General features: G+C 43.8%; 1 protein-coding gene across 1 annotated transcript in view; it reads left to right on the plus strand.

Moving 5' to 3' along the window:
• Window positions 1–484: 484 nt before the first annotated feature.
• Window positions 485–25,734, plus strand: part of GTF2IRD1 (GTF2I repeat domain containing 1) — a 224,713-nt gene continuing 199,463 nt past the window's right edge. Inside the window, exon 1 of the mRNA XM_070735231.1 lies at window positions 485–876. The gene's annotated coding sequence lies outside the window, so the exon portion shown is untranslated. The remainder of the gene's footprint in view (window positions 877–25,734) is intronic.

Raw genomic sequence — 25,734 nt, forward strand, 5'->3', positions numbered from 1 at the left:
TAAAAAGGTTAATTCACATTCATACAGTAATAACAACATTTCGTTGAACAGGGGATATTATTATTATTACTGCTGTACACCGCCCTGAGTTCATGGCAGGTTTATAAATTGAAATAAATAAATAAATAAATAAATGCTAAATGCCAACTGCTATTGCTATTGCTTAGAGAGGGCTGTAAAAGCACTAGGAAGCGATCTATAAGTCTAAAAGCTATTGCTATCAATCAATCAAATTTATTACAGTCATAGACCAGAGACCAACTTCCTCTATAATTCTCTCCCTCAGAAATTCCCGCTTTCTCTCTCTCTCACACGCACACTAAACCCCAATCCCGGTTTGGGAGGGGGTCAAAGAACCCGGAGGGAAACCCGCGAACCCCCCCACTCCCACGCCATCCCTGCCTCCCCTCTGCTGTTTGCCCCCCCTCGCCCCCCGCCTCGCCAGCCTGCCCGCCTCGCCTGCCTCTTAATCCTGTATGTAAATGACAGCCAATGGAGGCGGCTCTTGAGCTGGGCTGGGATTAGAGCCGGGGCGAATGGCTTGCAATCTTACTGGGATTACAGAACAAAGAGGCCCCCTCCCCTCCTCCGCCTTGTCTGCAGCCCCCGGGAGCAGGGGCTGGCTGCATGGGGGGCCTCTGCCCGGCCCAGGACCCCCTCCCTCTGGCAGCCGCCCTTCCCTCCCGGAGGCAGCCCGGGTGAAGCTCTCCGCTGCCCCCCCTCCACTGCCAATCTCCCCTTCTTCTTCTTCTCCTCTTCCTCCTCCTCCTCTCTCTCGCCCGTTCTCCTTCCTTCCTCCTCCTCGTCTTTTACAGATTAATTCAAAACCCTGCAATCCGGGCGCGGGAGGAGCCGGGGAGAGGCTGAGCCCTTGCGGTAAGGAGAAAAATAAAATGAAATGAAAACTTTTTCAATCCCCCAGCCCCGTTTTTCCTCCTTCCCTCTCTACTCTCCCCGCCCCCCCCAAAATAATCTGCATTATTGTTATTCGTTATGTGTGTGCAAAAAATAGGATGGTGGTGGTTGTTATTAGTGCGGTCGACGGCGGCCGCTTTGCATTTCCCTGCCCCCCTTTTTTGGCTTTATTTTTAATGTTTCCTTTATTTTGTTGCTTGGTCAAGTGCGTATTGGTGGTATAACAGAGATATAATAATGTTTATGTGCATGGTGCTAGTAAAGGAGAAACCGTAGGACACGGGCGGAAGGCACGGTGGCTGCACTTTTCCTCCCGTCCTCCCTTGCATCGGGCGACCCGCTCGGCCAGACCTTTTGGGGAAGGGAGGGAGAGATTGACACGGTGGGATTATTTTGAATGAAAGAAGTTATGGGGTGCGGGGGGAGGCCTGGAAGAGAGTGTGGGGGGGGGGAGACGGGCGGCGGGATCTGCTCTCCGAGAGGTGACCCTGGATCTCCCCTTCGATCCCAGGAGGAGATCCTGGATCTCTCTTTTGATCCCTGGATCTCTCTTTTGATCCCTGGATCTCCCTCTCGATCTCCGGAGATCCTCCCTCTCGATCTCCGGAGATTATCCCTGGATCTCCCCTTCGATCCCAGGAGGAGATCCTGGATCTCTCTTGATCCCTGGATCTCCCCTTCGATTCCTGGGGGAGATCCCTGGAGGAGAACCCCGGATCTCCCTTTCGATCCCTGGAGGAGAACCCCGGATCTCCCTTTCGATCCCTGGAGGAGAACCCCGGATCTCCCTTTCGATCCCTGGACCTCCCCTTCGATCCCCGGAGAGGATTTCTCTCGGTGTTAACCGGTATGTTCTCTGACTTGTCATTTACTCCCGCGATATTCTCTTTGCTGTGTTTTGCGGGTCTGTGTGTTTGCGGGGTGGGGGAAGAAGTGGGGGTAGGTGGGTGGATGGATGGGAGGGTATTTGTTTCCAGGCTTTTTTGCACACATCGTGGCTTGCAGTGGACGCTGTGGGGTGTGTGGGGAAAAGTGCACACACACCTCTCTTTTTCTGCTGTGGTTGGGGAATGAGGTCAAAGTGAAAAGAAAGCCAAAAGGAAGGGGGGGAAAATTGAGTTGATAAACTGAAATTCCCCTTTTATCTTTTACCTTCTCTATGATGCTTTTAAACCATTTTTGTGGTTCTCCCACTTGGGCACACCTGGTTGCCTTTTTGCCTACCTCCAGCCTAAATATGGATGGTTCTGTTCCTAAAAGCTGAACCCATTGATATTTTATTTTTAGGGTGAATGTATTTTCCTTTCCTTTTTTTGAACTTCAGGAAACATCACTTTCCAAGCAGCATTGACGCTTCCTAAACAAATAATAAATGCGTGGGTTGAGAATGATTTTTTAGCCATGTTGATGCGCCGTTACCTTTGTTTATCATTAAGGATGTTCTATTTTAACATGCCAGCCTACTTCAAATTATGCCTGAAGTCTAAAAGAGAGACGCTTTCTTTCACACGCCTGCTGTTTTCTATTGTAATCCGAATTGCCAGATGATTGAAAAGTGTGCTCAAATGTTCCAAAATGAGGTGTCAGGATGATCTCTGGATTACATCTAACCTTGAAAGTGGAAAATCTTGTAGGGCCTGTTTGTGGCAAGATCTGTGGCTGGGAGAAATAGATTTGCACATGCTCAGAGACTTTAATTATTCTGTACCGGTTTGAGAGTCCAGCCTTGTTTCTGTACTGGACATAACATCTTTAAAAAAAAAGTATTTGGGTGGCTGTACATTGGATGAAGAGAGATTTATTTTTTAGCATTTAGACTTCGATACAGTATTTTTTAGCATTTAGCCTTTAATGCACACAGTATGAAGTGCTGTATCAGTGGAATTTGAACTCTGTAAGAAAAGTGCTTCCTAAACAGCACTTTTAATATGGTGGATGTGATTATTTCCTATTAGATGCTAATAGCTGCTATTTTTGTACATGCTTCAAAACCATAGACGTAGGACAGATACAGCCATGCAATAGTCTATGGTGTAGATGAACCTTACATATAAACAGTCATAATTTTTGTCTTTGTGTTATCCATGCCTGTAGCTAAATAAACCAATAATAAAACACAACACTCTAAATAGATTTATCCATGAGCAAGCAAAGGCTGCAGGAGAAAAGTTGGGGGGGGGGATAGGAGAGAAAGGGAGGGAGGGAGCACACACAGTCTTATTTTAAAAATAGAAACAAGTGTTTAAGTGGTGAAACACTCCTCTCTTTTTTTTCTTACCAGCAAAAACACTAACCAGACCCAGAAAGACCCAACCAGTATTCTTTGCGTTTTGGCAAAGGAATTACTGGTGGGATAGATAGGATGGGCCATTCTGCACTGGGGATTGGAAGCACCATTTAGGCTTGGCCTGAATCCTTGCTGAAAAAATGACATTTGACAGGGAAGATGGTGCTTGGAAAGGATTCCTGTTAGGCCTTCCTTGGTGTAAAATGTTGCATGCCCTGGCACATTCTTCATTCAGCTTGCCCCGTGAATAGAAATTTAATAGGTGTCTTAACCTGCCAAGTTAACTTATTCAATGATACAGATCAATGAACTGGCCAGGAAATGGGTAGATCCAAACAAATTTTGGACAGAAAGATCTAAAGGACCTGGTATTTCTGCATCGGTCACAGGAGACTGTTTCTTTTCCTATCCGATAATAAAATATATTTCACCTTGAGAATTATTGTACATTATTTTACAGCCATCAGGATGAGCCTTCTTCTGTAAAATGGGTCAGTTGGTGTGTTATTTACTGAAGCTCCAGTATCTCATTTATAAGAGTCTCAATAGTTGCAGTTTTTGGATGGGTTGTATTCTGTGTAGGGCATGAAAGAGGCTATTTCAGGGGTGCCCATGGCCCAAACCCGGCCCGTGGAGTGCTTAGATCTGGCCTGGGGGACCGTCCTGGAAACGGCAAAAGACTAGTCCAGTGATGGTGAACCTTTTTTTCCTTGGGTGCCAAAAGACTATGCATGCACACTATTGCGCATGCGTTAGTGCCCACACCCATAATTCAATACCTGGGGAGGGCAAAAACAGCTTCTCCCACTCCCCGGAGGCCCTCTGGAGGCCAGAAACAGCCTGTTTCCCAACTTCTGGTGGACCCAGTAGACTTGTGTTTCACCCTCCCCAGGCTCCAAAGGCTTCCCTGGAACCGAGGGAGGGTAAAAACGCCCTCCCCCATTGCCCCAGAGGCTACCTGGAAGCCAAAAACACCCTCTCAGAGCCTCTATATGAGCCAAAAATCAGCTGGTTGGCACACACATGCATGTTGGAGCTGAGCTAGGGCAACGGCTTGCGTTCCAGCAGATATGGCTCTACGTGCCACCTATGGCACCTTTGCCATAGGTTCGCCATCAGTGGACTAGTCCATGGTGCCTCTGCCAGCGAAAACAGAGCTCTGGAAGGCAACCTGTAGAGCTCCGTTTTTTGCTGGCAGAGGGTTGCAGGAGTCTTTTGCAGCTGAAAACCGAGCTCGGCAGCCTTTTTCATTGGCAAAGCATTTGAGTCATTACAGGCGCCCCTGACACGAGAGATGTTGAGCTGACCATGCCCATGCTAACCATGCCCACCCCAGCTTTCCAAGGTCAAACACAACCCTGATGTGGCCCTCAATGAAATTGCGTTTGACACCCCTGGGCTGATTAATTAATTAACCTCTCCTGGTAAATTAATTTGAATAATTTACAGGAGGAAGCCAAGTAAAGAGACGTGTTGGCGCGTTGGTTAGAATGCAGCATTACAGGTTAATTCTTCTGCCTGCCAGGGGTTCGATCCTCACTGGCTCAAGGTTGGCTCAACCATGCATCCTTTCAAGGTGGGTAAAATGAAGATCCAGATGGTTGGCAGCAATATGCGGGACTCTGAAAGGGCTGTAAAGTGGTATACAAGTCCAAGTGCTATTATTGAATTATATGTGGAAACAATGTGACTAGACAGCTTTTTTAGCTTTGAAATTGAAGGGAATTTGTAGGGAAACATACGGACTCATTGAAAAAGAAACATTGAATATTGGTAAGAATAAAGGCTTGAGTCATGGTAGCATTGAGAGATCAGAAAGCACTGTGAAAGTACAGTACAGTATTAATATTCTCTATAAGTTACAGCTAGTAGATTATATAACGCAACTAAGACATTCAATAGCAGAGCCACCTGGGAGATCACTCTGTGCCCATTGATACAACTGAGGCAGTGTATTATCTTTTAATTGGTCCATGGAGTAAAGGTACTTCCTTCAAGTTTGCTACAGTAGTAATCAGCGACATTCTCTTATATAAATCAATGGAACAAATACAGGCTACCTGATTGGCTTAACTGTTGCAGCATCATGGAATGCTAAGAGTTTAATTGCTCAGGGAAGTGTGCCAGTTGTAGGAACTTGACACTTAAGGCCGTAAGAGATTAAGAAGTTGATTTATCGTGGTGGATTTCTCTGCTTGTCACCAACGTCCAGGAGGCTGGTGAGATTGTCATGGTGCAGACGTTGGTGATAAATTAATGGCTTGCCACACTATCTATGGAAGGCCTGACGTTTATGGGAACTTGGGAGGGGGTGATTTTCATGAAGGAACAGATGCAGCCACAAAGAATTCTTTCGAGTAGTTCAAGGCCATCCTGTGCCCACCCACCTGGGCGGAAGCGGAGGAAGGACTTGCCATGCTGGCACGGTCTGAGTGGGCAATGTGACAAGTGTGTGGGTGGGGGACAAGGGATGTGAACTTTCAACTGAGTGGGCAGCCCAGATCCAGGTTTCCCAGTGTAGGTGCCAGGAAATAAATTGGAACTTTGAGGAATACTTTGACTTGTACTCTGATTTAGTTCGGATGTTACCTGGAGCCTTGACGGTTTTATTGTTTAGGGCAGGGGTGTCAAACTCAAGGCCTGGGGGCTGGATCTGGCCTGGGGGATGCTTAGATATGGCCTACAGGGATCTAGCCTCCCCCAAGCTCCGTTTTCGCTGGCAGAGAATTGCTGGAGACTGTCACAGCCAAAAATGGAGCTCGGGAGCACATTTTTGCTGGTAGAGCGCCCCCACAGGACATCAAGTTCCCCACACACCTCGAGGTCAGACACAACTCTGATGAGGCCCTCAATGAAATTATTTTGACACTTTAGGGCAATAGAGTTATGACCTATAAAGCCCTACCTGGCATCGGACCAGGATATCTCCAGGACCGCCTTCTGCCGCACGAATCCCAGCGACCGGTTAGGTCCCACAGAGTTGGCCTTCTTCGGGTCCCGTCGATGAAACAATGTCGTCTGGCGGGACCCAGGGGAAGAGCCTTCTCTGTGGGGGCTCCGACCCTCTGGAACCAGCTCCCCCCAGAGATTAGGATTGCCCCCACCCTCCTTGCCTTTCGTAAACTCCTTAAAACCCACCTCTGCTGTCAGGCACGGGGGAATTGAAACATCTCCCCCTTGCCCATGTAGTTTTTGTGTATGATTCAATTGTGTGCTTGTTTTTTATATATTGGGGTTTCTTTTTTAGACTTTTTAACCTAAAACTGTAATTTAGATTGCTAAATATTAGATTTGTTACTCGTCCAAAGACGAGCTACAAGAATGGTGGAAGGTCTTAAGCATAAAACGTATCAGGAAAGACTTCATGAACTCAATCTGTATAGTCTGGAGGACAGAAGGAAAAGGGGGGACATGATCAAAACATTTAAATATGTTAAAGGGTTAAATAAGGTTCAGGAGGGAAGTGTTTTTAATAGGAAAGTGAACACAAGAACAAGGGGACACAATCTGAAGTTAGTTGGGGGAAAGATCAAAAGCAACATGAGAAAACATTATTTCACTGAAAGAGTAGTAGATCCTTGGAACAAACTCCCAGCAGACGTGGTTGGTAAATCCACAGTAACTGAATTTAAACATGCCTGGGATAAACATATATCCATTGTAAGATAAAATACAGGAAATAGTATAAGGGCAGACTAGATGGACCATGAGGTCTTTTTCTGCCGTCAGTCTTCTATGTTTCTATGTACTGTTTTTTACCATTGTTGTGAGCAGCCCCGAGTCTGCGGAGAGGGGCAGCATATAAATCCAATAAATCTAATCTAATCTAATAAACAATATTTGGGGGCAGCTCTCTTGTAGTGGAGCAACATGCTGTGAAAGAATCAGCAGAAGATTTTGGAGAGTCGATATAGAAAAAACCCTTTTCCTTTCAAAAGCTGTGTGATTTTGGTGTTGCGTTTTCCCTAATTCCGCTAATAACAGAGGCCCCGGTAGTCATCTATCTATGTGGGCATTGTGCATTAACCAAAGGCCCTCTGAGTAATCAGTTGCCATTATGTGAAATTTATGTCATCTACTTGGCCACAAGGTGGTAATTTGTCCACCCAATAAAGCCGTGCTTCGGCATCTCAACACATGCAGAGGGCAGTGACAATAGCACCAAAATGCAGCAGATTTTGATCGGGCTGATCAGGGTTCAACAACCACTGCTTATTGTTACACCGTTTCTGGTCCCTCGGGTGAATTAGTATATCTCTGTTTTGCACTTCACAAATGCTTCCTCATTCACTTTTTCATAGTAGAATAGAATTCTTTGTTGGTCAAGTGTGATTGTTTTTGTTTTTATTTAAATTTTTTAATTAAATTTTTATTACAACAAACAAAGAAAAAAATCTTAAAGAAAAAGTGCCCAACACCAATAAACCCCACCACCATTTAGGGGGTTAAATTATTTACAATAAATTTCAATTTCTTCCTTGGCTCCGGTTTACATTTCTTTACATACAAAAAGTGATTGGAATTTATTTTTTACATTGTCGTCATATATTCTACTTAAGATATAATATTTCGCCTTATTCCATCGTGCCATCAGCTTCTCCAATTTATTTTCATCAAAGTTATTTAATCTTATTTCCATAATGGATGTGGTCGACCATGTACCAGTACCAATTCTGGATTGTCCATTTATTGGTCAAGTGTGATTGGACACATGAGGAATTTGTGTTTGATGCATACACTCTCAGTGTACAAAAGATACATTTGTCAAAAATCATGAGGTACAGTACAACACTTAATGATTGTCATAGGGGTCCAATAAGCAACGAGGAAACAATCAATATTGCTAAAAATCTTAAGAATACAAACAACAAGTTACAATCATACAGTCATAAGTGGGAGGAAATGGGTGATAGGAATGATGAGGAAAAACTAGTAGAAATAGTAGTGCAGATTTAATAAATAGTTTGACAGTGTTGAGGGAATTATTTGTTTAGCGGAGTGATGGCGTTCGGGAAAAAAATGTTCTTGTGTCTAGTTGTCTTGGTGTGCAGTGCTCTGTAGCGACGTTTTGAGGGTAGGAGTTGAAACAGTTTATGTCCAGGATGTGAGGGATATATAAATATTTTCAAAGCCCTCTTTTTGACTCGTATAGTCAAACAATGTATTGTTATAACAGTGCAATCCAATGTGGGGCTGCATATAATTTCTGAAAGTCTTGGGATCGTTCCTACAGATCAGGGGTGCGGTCCACTTAGCTTTGCTACCAGTGTGCATTGTGATGTTTCGCGTGCCTCTCTTACAGCAGTTTCACTTCTGCGCATGCACAGAAGGTATTTTCAGGCTGAAACACAGCTGAGGAACTGCCCAGCTGTGCTTCGGATAAAGAAATAAAGGTCGGTATTGCCCCATGGGAGGACATTGTCATAGAAGAGGGGAAGGAGCAGTCGTAAAAATAGCAAACAAATTGTCAAAAATTACAAAAAAAAGATGACGGCACATGTAGACCGGCACAGACAGAACCGGATCTGTGATACCAAAATTACGTTACCAGATGGTTGCTAATGGTCCAGGTGGGAATTGCGTGGGAGGGCCTTCTCTGTGGTGGCTCCAGTGCTATGGAATCAACTCCCCCCTGAGATATGCACGATCCCCATCCCCCTGACCTTCCGAAAGGCCGTAAAAACATGGCTTTCCTGGCAGGCCTGGAGCCGGTGAATGGTCCTATCTTGTCCCGGCTGAATGGATGAATGTTTTAAAATTAAGGGTTTTTAAATATTGTTTTATTGTTTTTATATTTTTGTTCGCTGCCCAGAGTCTGCAGGGACAAATCCAAATAATCAGTCAATCAATCAATCTGGTCCTAACTGGGAGGAACCCATCCCTGCTACAGACCTTCCAAGCATCAGCAGTGGTATTCAGTTTAATTAGCGATAACTTGATAAATATGTAATGTTTCTGATACCCTCTCTTAAAAAAAAAATCCCGACTTCTTATTTCTGGTTGTAGCACCCCATAAATTACTCAGATTAAATATGGTCCTCAACCAAATAAGTCATTTCTCTCCATGATTATACCTGTCCTTTCAATCTTTTCTCCAGAGATTCTCTAGAAATGAAACCAGTGAATATTACTAACTTTCTAAAAGTGGAAAGTTAAGGCTCCAGCTCTAATAAGCGTTCTTAGGTAGAGATACCACTGTAAATCCAAGAATCAAAGGGCAGATTCTTATACCCATTAGATAAAAAGACATAGGGAGAATCAACTTGCAATGGTGGAAAAATTAGGAAATTGTATGGAAGTCGGGCATGGAGGACCATTCCATCTCATCCCATTTTGCTCAAGTAACACTTGTAATTGGCCAAGGCCATTAGTCCAATCACAATGAAAATATAAATCAACCTTCCAGTATTTGGAATAGCGTGTCCCAGATTCCCAGACACTGATGGTTAGGAATTCTGCAAGTTGCAAGACATCTGGGTAGCAGCACATTGGGGTACGTTGGAGCAAACAAATGCTGAAGTAATAGTGATAACAAAGGGATTTTTGCAGCCCGCCGTCTGGAATGGTAATAACACTCTATGAAACAGGCTGCAACTGTCTCTGGCTTGATAAAATTTGATTAGCGCAAACTGATAGGAGGTCTGATGGTCTCTCCGGCTTCTAGAAACCAAATCTCAGAGGGTAGGGAAGCACAAAACTTGCCTTGTCTTAGACAGTGGCTGTCATTAAATGGCATATGTCGAATGCTATGCTTTGGAGCTGGAGCTGAAGGCTTTTGATAATGCCACCTAAGAGAATTAAACCTTTTTCATGAAGAAGAAAAATCTTTTGCTAGAGAGAACAGCGGCTTGGATTTCAATCAGCGGTAAACAGCTGGCTGTTGAATAAATCACCTGAGAAGGCAGGCGATATACTAAATTTTCAGCTGCCTTTTGCCCTGGGTGAGTACTGTCCAGGTTATGACTTTGGCTTTATTTTATCCTTTGAAAAGAGTTGATATCCTGTCCTTCCGGTTAAACTTATTGTGGGCCAAGTAAACCAAAACAAGAGATGTTAAATTCAGAGATGGAAAAGAAACCAAATGACAGTCTCAAAATGGGTGAGCAGTGTGGTCGGGCAGTAGGAAAAGCAAGTAGGATGCTTGGCTGCATAGCTAGAGGTATAACAAGCAGGAAGAGGGAGATTGTGATCCCCTTATATAGAGCGCTGGTGAGACCACATTTGGAATACTGTGTTCAGTTCTGGAGACCTCACCTACAAAAAGATATTGACAAAATTGAACGGGTCCAAAGACGGGCTACAAGAATGGTGGAAGGTCTTAAGCATAAAACGTATCAGGAAAGACTTAATGAACTCAATCTGTATAGTCTGGAGGACAGAAGGAAAAAGGGGGACATGATCGAAACATTTAAATATGTTGAAGGGTTAAATAAGGTTCAGGAGGGAAGTGTTTTTAATAGGAAAGTGAACACAAGAACAAGGGGACACAATCTGAAGTTAGTTAGGGGAAAGATCAAAAGCAACATGAGAAAACATTATTTCACTGAAAGAGTAGTAGATCCTTGGAACAAACTTCCAGCAGACGTGGTTGGTAAATCCACAGTAACTGAATTTAAACATGCCTGGGATAAACATATATCCCAGTCTTTTTCTGCCGTCAGTCTTCTATGTTTCTATGTTTCTATGAAACTAAATCAAGGGATAAGGAAGTTGTGGCTAGCAAGTTTTATTTGATGGAGGAGAAGAAACATTTATGGAATCTCTTGTTTTATTTTGGAAGAATTCACCGCAAACATACATCAATATTATTTGTTTCCCTGTTTATCAGTTTATTTCTGCTCCTCCTTGGAAATCTTCCTGAACGTTTTACATTCCGAATGAAATAAAGCATGACTAATGTAAAATTCAATTCAGATAAATCTAAGATTTTTATCCAAATCAGATAATAGGGGTGCAGTTATGTTATACAACCATCAGGGGGGAAAAACTCACCCGCAAACTAAGACAAAGGCATTGATTAAAATATCTTAAAGAATCGAAAGATGATCAAAATGATTTCTTCAAAAGCAGGAAAAAGGGGAAGCTTGTTGAATTATTTTTATTAGGGTCCTGAAGGGTTGGCATCTTCTTGTATATGTGCTACCATTAAAATAAAAATCCCTTAACTGTTGCTTGATTATATTACAATCCTTTACCAAGGCCTTCCCTTCTGATTATATACAGATATCCTTGATTTATGACCACCACAATTGAGCCCAAAATTTCTGTTTGCTGTTGTTAAGTCTGCGGAGAAGGGACGCATACAAATCTAATAAATTATTATTATTATTATTATTATTATTATTATTATTATTATTATTATTATTAGAGTTTGGCTCCTTTTTACGACTTTCCTTGCCACATTTGCTAAGCAAATCACAGCAATTGTTATCTTAATAACAATTGTTACTAACAATTATTAAATGAATCTGGTTTCGCCCTTGACGTCAGAAGGTCACATGAGGTAATTATGTGACAGGTTGCTCCCCTAGACCTGTGAACCTATATGTGTGGGCCTTGACATGGTGGGATTCAATTTTTTTTACTACCGGTTCGGGAAGGTTGCCTCACGTATCCCCGTCTCTTCCCTCATGTATCCCAGCGGTTGGTCAGGGCTCACAGAGTTGGTCTTCTCCAGGTCTCGTCAGCCAAGCAATGCCGGCTGGTGGGCCTTAGCAGAAGAGCCTTTTCTGTGGTGGCTCCGGCCCTTTGGAATCAACTTCTCCCAGAGATTCGCACTGCTTCCACTCTCCTGCCCTTTTGGAAAATGTCGACCATCTTTGTTGGCAGGCTTGGGGGCTGTTGAATATACACACTCTGCTCCAGCCCACGTTATGATAGAAACAGGGATGAATGTGATGGAATGATTTTAATGCCATTGGGTTTTTAGGTTTGTTAAATTAGATTTTAAGCATGTTTAATGGATTTGTTTTAAATTGGCTTAGTTTTAATCTTCAATTTTTACTGTTTATTTTATGCATTTATCTTTATGTTGTAAGCCGCCCTGAGTCTGTGGAGAAGGATAGCCTAGAAATTGAATAAATAAAATAAAATAAAATAACTGTAAAATCCCCATTTCCTCCTGATCGGGACTCGGAAGGCAGAGAATAAATGGGGGCGGGGCCAGTCTGAGGTGGTATTTACCAATTTTCCAAACTACTCAAAATTTCTACTATTGGTTCTTCAGAACTGTTGAAAGTTTCTACTACCGGTTCTTCAGAACTGTTGAAAATTTCTACTACTGGTTCTCCAGAACTGCTCAAAATTTCTATTACCAGTTCTCTGGAACGTATCCCCGTCTCTTCCCTCATGTATGGAGAAGCTTCCGTGGGGCCTCTCTAGGAATCTCCTGGGAGGAAACAGGGCAGGAAAAGGCGGGGAGAAGCCTCCGTGGGGCCTCTCTTGAAATCTTCTGGGACGATATTCCACCCTCCCTGTAGTTTCCAACCTCTACCCTCCCTGTGTCCCCAATCGCACACATTATTTGCTTTTGCATTGATTCCTATGGGAAAAATTTCTACTACAGGTTCTCCAGAACTACTGAAAGTTTCTACTACCGGTACTGCAGAACTGCACAAAATTTCTATTACCAGTTCTCTGGAACTGCTGAAAATTTCTACTACCGGTTCTCCAGAATTACTGAAAGTTTTTACTACCAGTTCTTCAGAACTGCTCAAAATTTCTATTACCAGTTCTCTGGAACTGCTCGAAATGTCTACTACCAGTTCTCCAGAAGTGGTCAAAATTTCTGCTACCGGTTCCCCAGAACTAGTCCGGACCTGCCAAATCCCACCTCTGTCACCTATTGGAAAATCTAACCTGATGTTTAACTTTTGAGATCCTATGCTTAGTGAATAGACTGTAAATATTTCATTCTTTTTTTCTTCTGGTCAATCATGTCAAAGTCTCAGAGACTGCCTGGACTAGTTCCTGCAATTTTCTTGGCAGAAGTGGTTTTTCAGAAGTGGTTGGCCATGGCTATCTTCCAAGGGTTGGGAGAAAACCAAGGTTAGCCAACTGGCTTCATGCCCACGATGAGGCTAAAGCTCCAAGTCTCTTGGTTTCTAGCCTGATGCCTTAACTATTACACCGACTCTCTTTTTAAATCTGCCAGTGAATAAATATTAATAAATAATTTCCACAACTTGGTGAGCTCCATAGATATTAAGACTGTATCTTCCAAACTTTTTTTAGCCCAGTGAGGTTTCAGCCCCTGTTGAGGAAAGCAGAAGATTCAGAGTGAAGTTGTGTCTTGAAATAAGATCTCTTCAGTTGTTTTCACCCTCTGGTGGTTCTAGAACAGTGGTCCTCAACCTTTCTAATGCTGCGATCTGTTAATACAGTTCCTCATGTTGTGGTGACCCCCAACCATAAGTTTAGCACCAGTTCTCCCAACAGATCTTTAAGCTGATTGGCAGGAAGGTCAGAGGGACCACCCCGCTGTAAAGGCCTGATTGGTGGGATTGTAAAAATATCTTCCAAGGCGCCAGGATAGAAGCTTTAGTTCCTAACACTATAGGGAATTTGTCTTTTCCCATGGTCTTAGGTGACCCCTGTGAAATGGTCGTTCGACCCTCAAGGGTTCCAACCCCCAGATTGAGAACCACTGTTCTAGAACATGGACATGTAATATCTTGGGGCATTAGGTACTTCCTGGTTTACTTTTGAGGCACTTATTTCAAATAACATTTCTTGATTGTGTATTCTTACTTGCTCTCTTGTTCTGTACCACTGCATTTTGGATTCTAATACAAAAAAATATCATGTTTTGGGTGGGAGAGCACAGAGAAAGGAATACTGCACCTGTTTGCAATTCTTTAAGGCAGCTGCATTTTTCCCTGGGATTATGCAGTTTTTTGGGATTATGCAGCTGCCTTTCTTATAAGAAAAGGCCATATTTTGTTTAAAGAATTTTGTTTAAAGAGTCCGCGGAGAGGGGCGGCATACAAATCTAAATAATAAATAAATAAATGGTATGTTACATAGGGCATATTTTGTTTAAAGAATTGCAGACAAATGCATCCCTATCCATTATAGCAATGCACAGTCCTTGACAATTGTATGGTATATTACATAGGGCATATTTTGTTTAAAGAATTGCAGACAAATGCATCTTTGTCCACTATAGCAATGCACAGTCCTTGACAATTGTATGGTATGTTACATAGGGCATATTTTGTTTAAAGAATTGCAGACAAATGCATCTTTGTCCACTATAGCAATGTACACTCCTTGACAATTGTATGGTATGTTACATAAATATTATTGCCAAACCAGATACCTCTCACTAAATACTTCATCAGAGTTATATCATTTTTATATTTTATAAGTATTATCTTCATTTCTTTATTAAATGATGACTGGGATGGAACACTGTAGCATCCTACTTGCTAACTGCATTGAGAAAGACTAATTAGTGGAAAGTATTTATTCATTTATTTACTTGATAGTTATTTACTCAGGACTGAAGTGTACCTTTTAAGCATACTTATGTATTTATTACACTAATAATAAAACCATCTAATGATCATACTTCACTTACCAATCAGAATGTAAAGAGATACTGTATTTTCTTAGATCAAGATACAGTAGTACCTCTACCTAAGAACACCTCTACTTACGAACTTTTCTAGATAAGAACTGGGTGTTCAAGATTTTTTTGCCTCTTCTCAAGAAACATTTTCCACTTACAAACCTGAGCCTCTGAAACTGTAACCGGAAAAGTGGGGGAAGAAGCCTCCGTGGAGCCTTTCTAGGAATCTCCTGGGAGGAAACAGGGCTGGAAAAGGCAGGGAGAAGCCTCTGTGGGGCCTCTCTTGGAATCTCATGGGAGGAAACAGCGCCGGAAAAGGCAGGGAGGAGCCTCCATGGGGCCTCTCTAGGAATCTCCTGGGAGGAAACAGGGCTGGAAAAGGTGGGGAGAAGCCTCTGTGGGGCCTCTAGGAATCTCCTGGGAGGAAACAGAGCCGGAAAACGTGGGGAGAAGCCTCCGTGGGGCCTGTCTAGGAATCTCCTGGGAGGAAACAGGGCGGGAAAAGGCAGGGAGAAGCCTCCGTGGGGCCTCTCTGGAAATCTCCTGGGACGATATTCCACCTTCCCTGTGGTTTCCAACCTCCACCCTCCCTGTGTCCCCAATCGCACACATTATTTGCTTTTACATTGATTCCTATGGGAAAAATTGCTTCTTCTTACAAACTTTCCTACTTAAGAACCTGGTCACGGAACGAATTAAGTCCGTAAGTAGAGGTACAACTGTATATTATATTTATGGCACTCACACACTCTACTAAGAGAGTTAATAATTTCTTTTTCTGATGATGATTTATTGTTGAGAAACATGTGCACGCAGTAATCAATGCATTGTTCTCAAGATAGCTTGCTACCCCTCTCAACAATGTTATGTAAACTGTAGTGATTGGCAAGTTTTGAACTAGAACTGGAAAAGTGAGGTTACGAGCAGACTAGAAAATAAATGAAAAGAAGGATACAGGTAGTCCTTGACTTACAATCACAATTGAGCCCAGGATTTCTGTTGCTAAGCAAGGCAGCTGTTAAGTGAATTTTGCCCAATTTTACAACCTTTCTTATTAAACGAATAACTGTGACTGTTATTATTAGTAACAGGGCTGTTATGTGAATCTGGCTTCCCCATTAATTTTGCTTGTCAGAAGGTTAATTACAAAATCTCAGGACACTGCAACCGTCATAAGTAGGAGATAGTTGCCAAGGATCTGAACATGTGACTATAGGGATGTAGCAACAGTCGTAAGTGTCACTTTTTTCAGTGCCGTTGTAAATTAAAATAGTCGCTGAACTAGATGTTGTAAGTCAAGGACTACCTGTAGATGTAAACCAAGGGTGTCAAACTCCAATTTAATTGAGGGCTGTATCAGGGTTATGTTTGACCTTGAAGGGCCGATGTGGTAATCGGGGTGGTGGTGGCTGGGGATAAGTGTGGTCATGGGAGTGTGGTCATAGTGGGAGTGGTCATGGTGGGTGTGGCCATGGGTATTTGGCATCGGACCAAATTACCTACGAGACTGCCTTCTGCTGCACAAATCTCAGCGGTCGATTAGGTCCCACAGAGTTGGCCTTCTCCGGGTACTGTCGACAAAACAATGCCGTCTGGCGGGACCCAGGGGAAGAGCCTTCTCTTTGGCGGCCCCAGCCCTCTGGAATCAACTCCCCCCAGAGATTCGAACTGCCCCTACCCTCCTCGACTTCCATAAAATGTTGAAGACTGACCTTTGCAGTCAGGCATGGGGGGATTAATCTCCCCCCTCCTTTTTTTGATGACCTTTATTATGTTTATGTTCAGTCGGACTGAGTGTGTATGATTGTGTAACAGATAAGTTTTTATAACTATGTATTTTAAATTAGTTTTTAAAAAGTTTTTAACATTAGATTTGTATTTATATTGTATTGCTGTTATGTTGTGAGCCGCGAGAGGGGCGGCATACAAATCTAATTAATAATAATAATAATAATAATAATAATAATAATAATTATTATTATTATTATTATTATTATTATTATTATTAGACACAGTCTCAAGATGTACTTTTCCCCCTTCTTTCCTTCCACAGTACTCTGTGACCTCCAGCAATACTGTGCTGGCCAAAAATGGGCCCCACGGAGGCCCCACGAGCACCACACTGGCCTTGAGTTTGACACCCCTGATGTAAACCATCACAAGATATTGGTTGAGTCAGTTGGAAACTTATCTGATCAATGACAACTTAAGCATAAGTAGAAAGAAATCCTGTAAGACCTTTTCAAATCTTCCAAGAGTGTCTTCCTTATAACTCACTGTAAATGAGGGTAGGAAATTCATCTTCCAAGACTGCTATCATGTCTCAAGAAAAGAAGGACTAGGGGGTGATGTGATAACAGTATTCCAGTATCTGAGCAGCTGCCACAAAGAAAAGGGTGAACTTATCTTCCAAAGCACCAGAAGGCAAGACAAGAAACAATGGATGGAAATTAAGCAAGAAGAGAAGCAACCTGGAATTAAGGAGAAACTTCCTAACAGAGAAAACAATCAACTTGTGGAACGGCTTGCTTTCAGAAGTTGTAGGTGCTTCATTACTGGAGGTTTTTCAGAAGAGACTAGACAGCTACTTGTCTCAAATGGTATAGGGCCGCAATGGTGAAGGCCACAGGTGGCATGCAAAGCCATATTTGACTTTCCCCAAAACCTCCCAATTGACAAACCAGAAGTTCAGGAAACCGTATTTCCGGTTTGCCGTTGTGCTGTTTTTTGCACTCTGGAGGATTCAGGGAAGCTTCCTGAAGGCCTGGAGTGCAAAAAATACCACAATGGGCAAACCGGAAGTGCATTTTACCAAACTTTGGGTTTGCTCCTTCTGCTGTTTTTTTGCATTCCGTAGCTTGAGGAAGCTTCCCTGAACCCTCTGGAGTGCAAAAAACAGCACAAAGGCAAACTAGAAGTGTGTTTTCCCTAACTTCCGTTTTGCCAATGTAGGCATTTTTTTTAACCTACCAGGCTTCAAAAAAGGCCTGTACGCATGCGTTGGGGGGAGCGCAGGGGGTGCACATGCATGTGGGGGGAGGGAAGGAGTGTGGGCACACGCACACATGCTAGCACATGCACATACCCCCTTTTGGCATGTGAATCAAAAAAGATTCGACATCACTGGTATAGTGTCTCTTGCTTGAGCAGGAGATTGGACTAGACTCAAGCTCAACCCTGATAAGACGGAGTGGCTGTGGGTTTTGCCTCCCAAGGACAATTCTATCTGTCCGTCCATCATCCTGGGGGGGGAGTTATTGACCCCCTCAGAGAGGGTCCGCAACTTGGGCATCCTCCTCGATCCACAACTCACATTAGAGAAAGATCTTTCAGCTGTGGCGAGGGGGGCATTTGCCCAGGTTCGCCTGGTGCACCAGTTGTGGCCCTATTTGGACCGGGGGTCACTGCTCACAGTCACTCATGCCCTCATCACCTCGAGGCTCGACTACTGCAACGCTCTCTACATGGGGCTACCTTTGAAAAGTGTTCGGAAACTTCAGGTCGTGCAGAATGCAGCTGCGAGAGCAATCATGGGCTTCCTTAGGTATGCCCATATTACACCAACACTCCGCAGTCTGCATTGGTTGCCGATCAGTTTCCGGTCACAATTCAAAGTGTTGGTTATGACCTATAAAGCCCTTCATGGTACCGGACCAGATTATCTCAGGGACCGCCTTCTGCTGCACGAATCCCAGCGACCAGTTAGGTCCCACAGAGTTGGCCTTCTCCGGGTCCCGTCAACTAAACAATGTTGTTTGGCAGGACCCAGGGGAAGAGCCTTCTCTGTGGCAGCCCCGGCCCTTTGGAACCAACTCTCCCCAGAGATTAGAATTACCCCCACCCTCCTTGCCTTTCGTAAGCTTCTTAAAACCCACCTCTGCCATACGGCATGGGGGAACCGAGATATTCTTTCCCCCTAGGCCTTACAATTTACGCATGGTATGTTTGTATATATGTTTGGTTTTATAATAAGGGTTTTTTTAGTTGTTTAGTATTGGATTGTTATATGCTGTTTTTTGTCACTGTTGTTAGCCGCCCCAAGTCTGCAGAGAGGGGCGGCATACAAATCCAATAAATAAATAAGTAAGTAAGTAAGTAAATAAGTAAGTAAGAAAGAAAGAAAGAAAGAAACAAAGAAACAAAGAAACAAAGAAACAAAGATCTCTAAGATCCCTTTCAGCTCCATTCTGGTTGATTGATTGAGCTTTTGTTTATCCCAAATAAGCATTTTAAATTTCTTACTGAAATGTGGTAGTTTTTGCTTCCATGCTCTTGGTTGCCTCTCTGAGGTTTGACCTCTCTCAGATCTTGGCTTTAAGGTTCTCTTAATCTGCAGAAATTGCATCCTTTTTATAATACCACCCCCCCCAAAGCCAGTGGGATAGGACATGTGCTGCACTGTAGTTCAATTATATTAAGTCAGTTTTAAGGCCAAGTGAGGATTTGGACTTTGTTTTCCTTGTTCAAAGCATAGGATTGTAAGAACTTTTAACCTTTCTTTGTACTGTCAGAGGCAGTTGGAAGAAATCTCTGTTTGAAAACCTGGTCTGTGGCTGGCAATCAACAGCAGCATTCATAAAATACCTTTAACCTGGTTTACCAAAATAATTTTGGGAGTTTACAGAGTACAGGTAGTCCTTGACTTACAATTATAATTGAGGCCAAACTTCATGTTGCTAAATGACATAACTTCATGTTGCTAAATGACACATTTGTTAAGTATGTTTTGCCTCATTTTATGACTTTTCTTGCCAAAGTTGTTAAGCGAATCATTGCAGTTGTTTAGTTAATAACCCAGTTGTTCAGTCAATATGGTTTCCCCATTGACTTTGGTTGCAAAATGGGATTGCATCTTCTTGGGACACTGTAACTGTCATAAATATGAAGCATCCAAATTTTGATATCATGACCACGGGAGATGCTGCAATGGTCACAAGTATGAAAAATGGCCATAAGTCACTTTTTTCCCACTGCTGTTGTTACTTTGAATGGTCACTGAGTAAACCGTTGTAAGGTGAGGACTACCCATACAAGCTTACCAAATGGATTGTGTTTGCAGAATACATTAAGCCTCAAAGAAACAGTCCACTATTAAGTTTAGTAGATTATGCAAATACAGTAGTACCTCTAGATACGAGCTGCTCCATATGCGAGTATTCCAAGTTACAAGCCACGACAGGAGCGAAATTTCTGTTCGACACCCGAGCTCAAATTCAGGATACAAGCCGAGCTTCCACTAGGTGGTGCAAGAATCCTTGCTTCTGGTTATCTCAGCGGGGGAAAAACAAAGTCTAAAGGCATTCGTTCGAGATCCAAGTTGATCCGACATACGAGCTCGGTTCTGGAATGAATTATACTCGTATCTAGAGGTACTACTGTACCTGCCTGTGGTATGTTAGGCAAACACAGTTCAAGAACAGATGTAGTGTCATCCCTTCAGGCAGTGGTAGGTTGCTCCCGGTTTGGCTTGGTTCTAAGAACTGGTAGCACCGGCAGTGGGAGGCTCCACCTACCTGTCTAGAACACTTCTATGCATGCACGGAAGCGTCGCATTTTAGGAGAAAGTCAAGGTGGGCCAATTTTGTGGTTTTTTCTTCACCCTTTCCTCTACTTGCGCTAAATTTATGCTTATCTAAAGGCTGTTGAATTTCCTCCTTCAGGCGATCTCCTCCCTCCTTGGTAATTAACAAGGTTGCTTTTGTTGTGAGTGGTCCACGTCTGGCCCAGCTAGTCACAGATTTCGAGGACCATGAGATGGAGGAGTACTGGCATCGTCGGCCATCTGAGTCTCAGAATGAGAGTGAGGGAGAGTTAGGGACTGAGGAACCACCAGAGTCTGTAGAACCCCCAGTTAGGGTATTGTTTGAGTCAGAGGACAATGGGGATTTTGAGGATCAGGAACCCTTGTTAGATGCAAGAGTAAGGAGGATGAGATCCAGGCATGAATATCTTTCTAGAAAGGGTTCTTGGCATTGATTAGATCTATGGGGCATATGGCCACTCCTTGGCAGTAAAAAAAGACAGGATGATGGGGAAAGGGGGGGTAGAAAACAACGTTCAGCAACGGAGGACATAGCCTGGATGCTGAGAGATTTTCCTACTCCCCTGGATTTCGATCCCTGCTTGTTGCTTGAGCTGTAAAATAACCCTGGACTTCATGACTAATTAGACAAAGCAGAGACATCAGTACCTGAGATTTATGACTCTATTCTGGCTGGCATCCTGGACTCAATTGCTAATGAGAGATATGCGGCCATCATCACATTCCTTCGCGTTAACCCTTGTATTTCAGAATTTTTCTTGATAAATAGACCTTGCCTATAATTGCTTTTGAATCAAAGTGTGATTGTGTCTTTGATCGGGCCAGACAGAATAGCTTTCAACATGTTTCCTTGCTCTCTGGCTCAGTATACTCCACCAGCAAAGACTCTTATTAAGATTTGAATATATAGGCCAGTGATGGTGAACCTTTTTGGTTGCTGAAACGGTTCATGTTGGAATGCACATGTGTTTTGCACACATGTGCAAGTTCGCGTGGGCTGCAACCAGGAAGAGGAGCTGCCTAGGGGGCATGCATGTGCTGGAAAATAAACTCACGCCCTTATCACCTCAAGATTCGACTACTGCAATGCTCTCCACATGGGGCTATCTTTGAAAAGTGTTCGGAAACTTCAGATTGTGCAGAATGCAGCTGCGCGAGCAGTCATTGGCCTACCAAGGTATGCCCATGTTTCTCCAGCACTCCGCGGATTGCACTAACTGCCAATTGGTTTCCGGTCCCGATTCAAAGTGTTGGTTATAACCTATAAAGCCCTACATGGCATGGGACCAGAATACCTCCGGGACCGCCTTAGGGAGTGTAGAAGAAACATCATTCCTTCTTGTGTGTAAGTTTCATTGTGTTCAATAAACAATTGTTGAAGAAAAAAAATGTGGTGCATTACTTTGTGGCGTGGCCCTCATATTTCACAGTTGTTCTAAATTCTTTCTCTGGAAAAGGTTGTTCTATAGAGGTGGCCTATTCCTCCCTACAAAGCTGGCATGTAATGATTTCTTTTCTGCCTCCTAACAGCGGCTGTGTTGCTTGATCTCACCAAATCAGCAAAGGAGTCAAACATTTATTATTTATTTATTTATTTATTTTGTCCAATACACAATAATACACAATGAAGGTTATAGAGGATATAGTAGAGAAGAAATATGAGATATAGGAGAGACTATAGGACAGGGGACGGAAGGCACTCTAGTGTGCTTATGTACGCCCCTTACTGACCTCTAGGAATCTGGAGAGGTCAACCGTGGATAGTCTAAGGGTAAAATGTTGGGGGTTAGGGGATGATACTATAGAGTCCGGTAAGGAGTTCCACGCTTTGACAACCCAATTACTAAAGTCATATTTTTTACAGTCAAGTTTGGAGCGGTTAATATTAAGCTTGAATCTGTTGTGTGCTCTTGTGTTGTTGTGGTTGAAGCTGAAGTAGTCTTTGACGGGCAGGACATTGCAGCATATGATCTTGTGGGCAATACTTAGATCATGTTTAAGGCGTCGTAGTTCTAAGCTTTTAAGACCCAGGATTGTAAGTCTAGTTTTGTAGGGTATTCTGTTTCGAGTGGAGGAATGAAGGGCTCTTCTTGTGAAGTATCTTTGAACACTTTCAAGGGTGTTAATGTCTGAGATGCGATATGGGTTCCAAACAGATGAGCTGTATTCGAGGATGGGTTTAGGGCAGTCATCCCCAGCATAGTATTCTCTGGAGACGTTTTATTGCAATCTTTTCCCATCATCTCCGTTTAAGAAGGTTAACTAGTGTCCAGGCTTGCTTGGAGATGATCTAAGTTGTGCTCCAGTTCATTTGGAGATGGGAAATACGAAACATAAAGAAGCTGTTTTACACTTGGCCTAAAACTCTCTAGGGGTTCCCATGTGCCTTTTACAGAGAATACTGTACTCCAGCGTTTCCCAACCGGTGTGCCGCGGCACACTAGTGTGCTGCGAGACACCGTCAGGTGTGCCGCGGCAAGAGGCGGCGGAGGAGAGTGGGCGGATCGGGCGGGCAATGGGGCAGGGCGGAGAAGCCAGGGGCGCGTTTGGCCGGAGGCACCTACTGCCGCACCTCCCTGCCCCTGCCTCCCCACGGTGCCTCCGGCCAAACGCGCCCCTGGCTTCTCCGCCCTGCCCCATTGCCCGCCCGATCCGCCCACTCTCCTCCGCCGCCGCCTCCTGCCTTGGGGCGAGCAATCCGGGAGTCCGGGACTGTGTGGCTTTGCGCCATGAAGAGAAAACGGCCGACTTTTCCGTGCTGCCGTTTTATCTTCATGGCGCAAAGCCACACAGTCCCGGACTCCCGGATCGCTCGCTTCTCCGGTCAGCAAAGCCATCTGCCCAGGAAAGCGCCGCGCTAGCCGGAGAAGCGAGCGATCCGGGAGTCCGGGACTGTGTGGCTTTCGGACGGGCTAACGGGAGACGGCGCAAGGCCGGGCGCTGGGGACGTCTGGGAGGGCGAGGAGGCTGATGGCTGCTGCGCACTCCACTCTCTCTCCGGCTCTCTCTCGCTCTTTCTTTTTCTCTCTGTTGCTGGCGTGGTGAACGAGAGAGAAAGAGAGAGAGAGAGAAAGGAGGGGAGAGAGAATGAGAGAAAGAAAGCAAGAGAAAGAGAGGGAGAGAAAGCAAGAGAGAGAGAGAAAGAAAGGGGGGAAGGAGGGAGAGGGAAAGACATAGAGGGAGGGAAGGAGGGAGAGAGAAAGAGAGCAAAAAAGAGAGGAAGAAAGAAAGAAAGAGGGATGGAGAGAAAGAAGGGAAGGAAGGAAGAGAGAGAAAGAGGGAGGGAGAAATAGAGTGAAATGGAGGAAGAGATATTTTTTTTGTCCAAACTTTTCTTTAGCCCCCCCCCCTTCAGTGTTCCCCAGAATTTTGAAAACATGAATAATGTGCCGCGGCTCAAAAAAGGTTGGGAAACACTGCTGTACTCCATTTGAATGGCTGTCTGGTCTGAGTCCAATTTAAACACAGAAAGCCGGGAGAACAGAGGGCTGAAGGTGGAGATAAAGATGCCTTCTTTAACATTTGGGGAGAGTGGACTCTACAGGATCAGGGGCTTTTGTCAAAAGGATGAGAGTGGGGTTGTACTCCTTGGTGTGGTGGACTGGTGGTTGAGGCACGAGGTTAGAAACCTGGAGACCGTGAGTTGTAGTCCCACCTGAGACACAATACCAGCTGAGTGAGGTTGTTCCAGTCTCTTTCTGTCAACCCTAGGTTCGAGGCTGTTCTGTTGGGCTCTTTGGTAGACTCCTCCCAAAAATTCACAGGTACAAATTTCAGACACACACATGTTTGAAAAGTCAAAACAATGTTCTTTATAATGAAAATTCACTCAAACCAAGCCCTCTTTTGGTATAGCAAAGAGCACTCATCTCCAAACAAACTGGTAATTTGTACAAGTCCCTTATCCGTTCTGTGATACTTAGCTTGCAGCTGTGAGGCAATTCACAGTCCTTCTTCTTTCACAAAGTGAAACATACTTTGCCCTGGTTTAGTTTCAAAGCGGGGAAAAATCAGCAAACAAAAGGTCAAAGTCAGTAAAGCAGTCACGAAACACAAGGATCAGATAATCCTCCATAATGGCCAAACCCACAGGCTGCTATTTATAGCAGCCTCACTAATTACCACAGCCCCACCCAACCACAGGTGGCCTCATTTTCTTTAATAATAATCCCTCAGTTGTTGTTGCCTATGCATCGCTCTCCGCATGCGTGGCTGTATCATTAACTCTTGTCCTGAATCCAAGGAGGAGCTAGATAATTGATCTCCTTCTGAGCTGTCTGCCCTACTCTCCTCCTCCCTGTCACTCATGTCTTCTTGGTCAGAGGAGCCTTCATCAGCAGATTCCACTGGGGGGCAAAACAGGCCTGCAGCATGTGGATGTCTCCCCCACATCCACAGTCCTTGGGGCAGGAGCTGGGCCAGAGCTAACCACAACAGAGGCAATGGCAAACCACTTCTTAAAAACCATGCCAAGAAAACTGCAAGGACTTGTGTAGGCAGTTGCCGGAATCAACACTGACTTGAAGGTCCGCTCGCAGGCGTGCACATACACACATGCACACACCACACAACTGCAGTGAAGTTTCACTCATATTTTGCACACATGCATGTTGTGATGATGTCTGTACTAAAGTGAGAGAACTTAAGATGATGCAATAGCAATAGCACTTAGACTTACATACCGCTTTACAGTACTTTAGAGCCCTAATCAGCCTGCTGCCCCCAACAATTTTGGTCCCCATTTTACCAACCACAGAAGGATGGAAGGCTGAGTCAACCTTGAGCCTGGTGAGGTTTGGACTGCCAAATTGCAGTCAGCCAGCATAGAAACATAGAAACATAGAGGTCTGACGGCAGAAAAAGACCTCATGGTCCATCTAGTCTGCCCTTATACTATTTTCTGTATTTTATCTTAGGATGGATATATGTTTATCCCAGGCATGTTTAAATTCAGTTACTGTGGATTTATCTACCACGTCTGCTGGAAGTTTGTTCCAAGGATCTACTACTCTTTCAGTAAAATAATATTTTCTCATGTTGCTTTTGATCTTTCCCCCAACTAACTTCAGATTGTGTCCCCTTGTTCTTGTGTTCACTTTCCTATTAAAAACACTTCCCTCCTGGACCTTATTTAACCCTTTAACATATTTAAATGTTTCGATCATGTCCCCCCTTTTCCTTCTGTCCTCCAGACTATACAGATTGAGTTCATTAAGTCTTTCCTGATACGTTTTATGCTTAAGACCTTCCACCATTCTTGTAGCTCGTCTTTCGACCCGTTCAATTTTGTCAATATCTTTTTGTAGGTGAGGTCTCCAGAACTGAACACAGTATTCCAAATGTGGTCTCACCAGCACTCTATATAGCGTGATCATAATCTCCCTCTTCCTGCTTGTTATACTTCTAGCTATGCAGCCA

Source organism: Erythrolamprus reginae, chromosome 1 (assembly GCF_031021105.1).
Source record: "Erythrolamprus reginae isolate rEryReg1 chromosome 1, rEryReg1.hap1, whole genome shotgun sequence".
NCBI classification, from domain to species: Eukaryota; Metazoa; Chordata; class Lepidosauria; order Squamata; family Dipsadidae; genus Erythrolamprus; species Erythrolamprus reginae.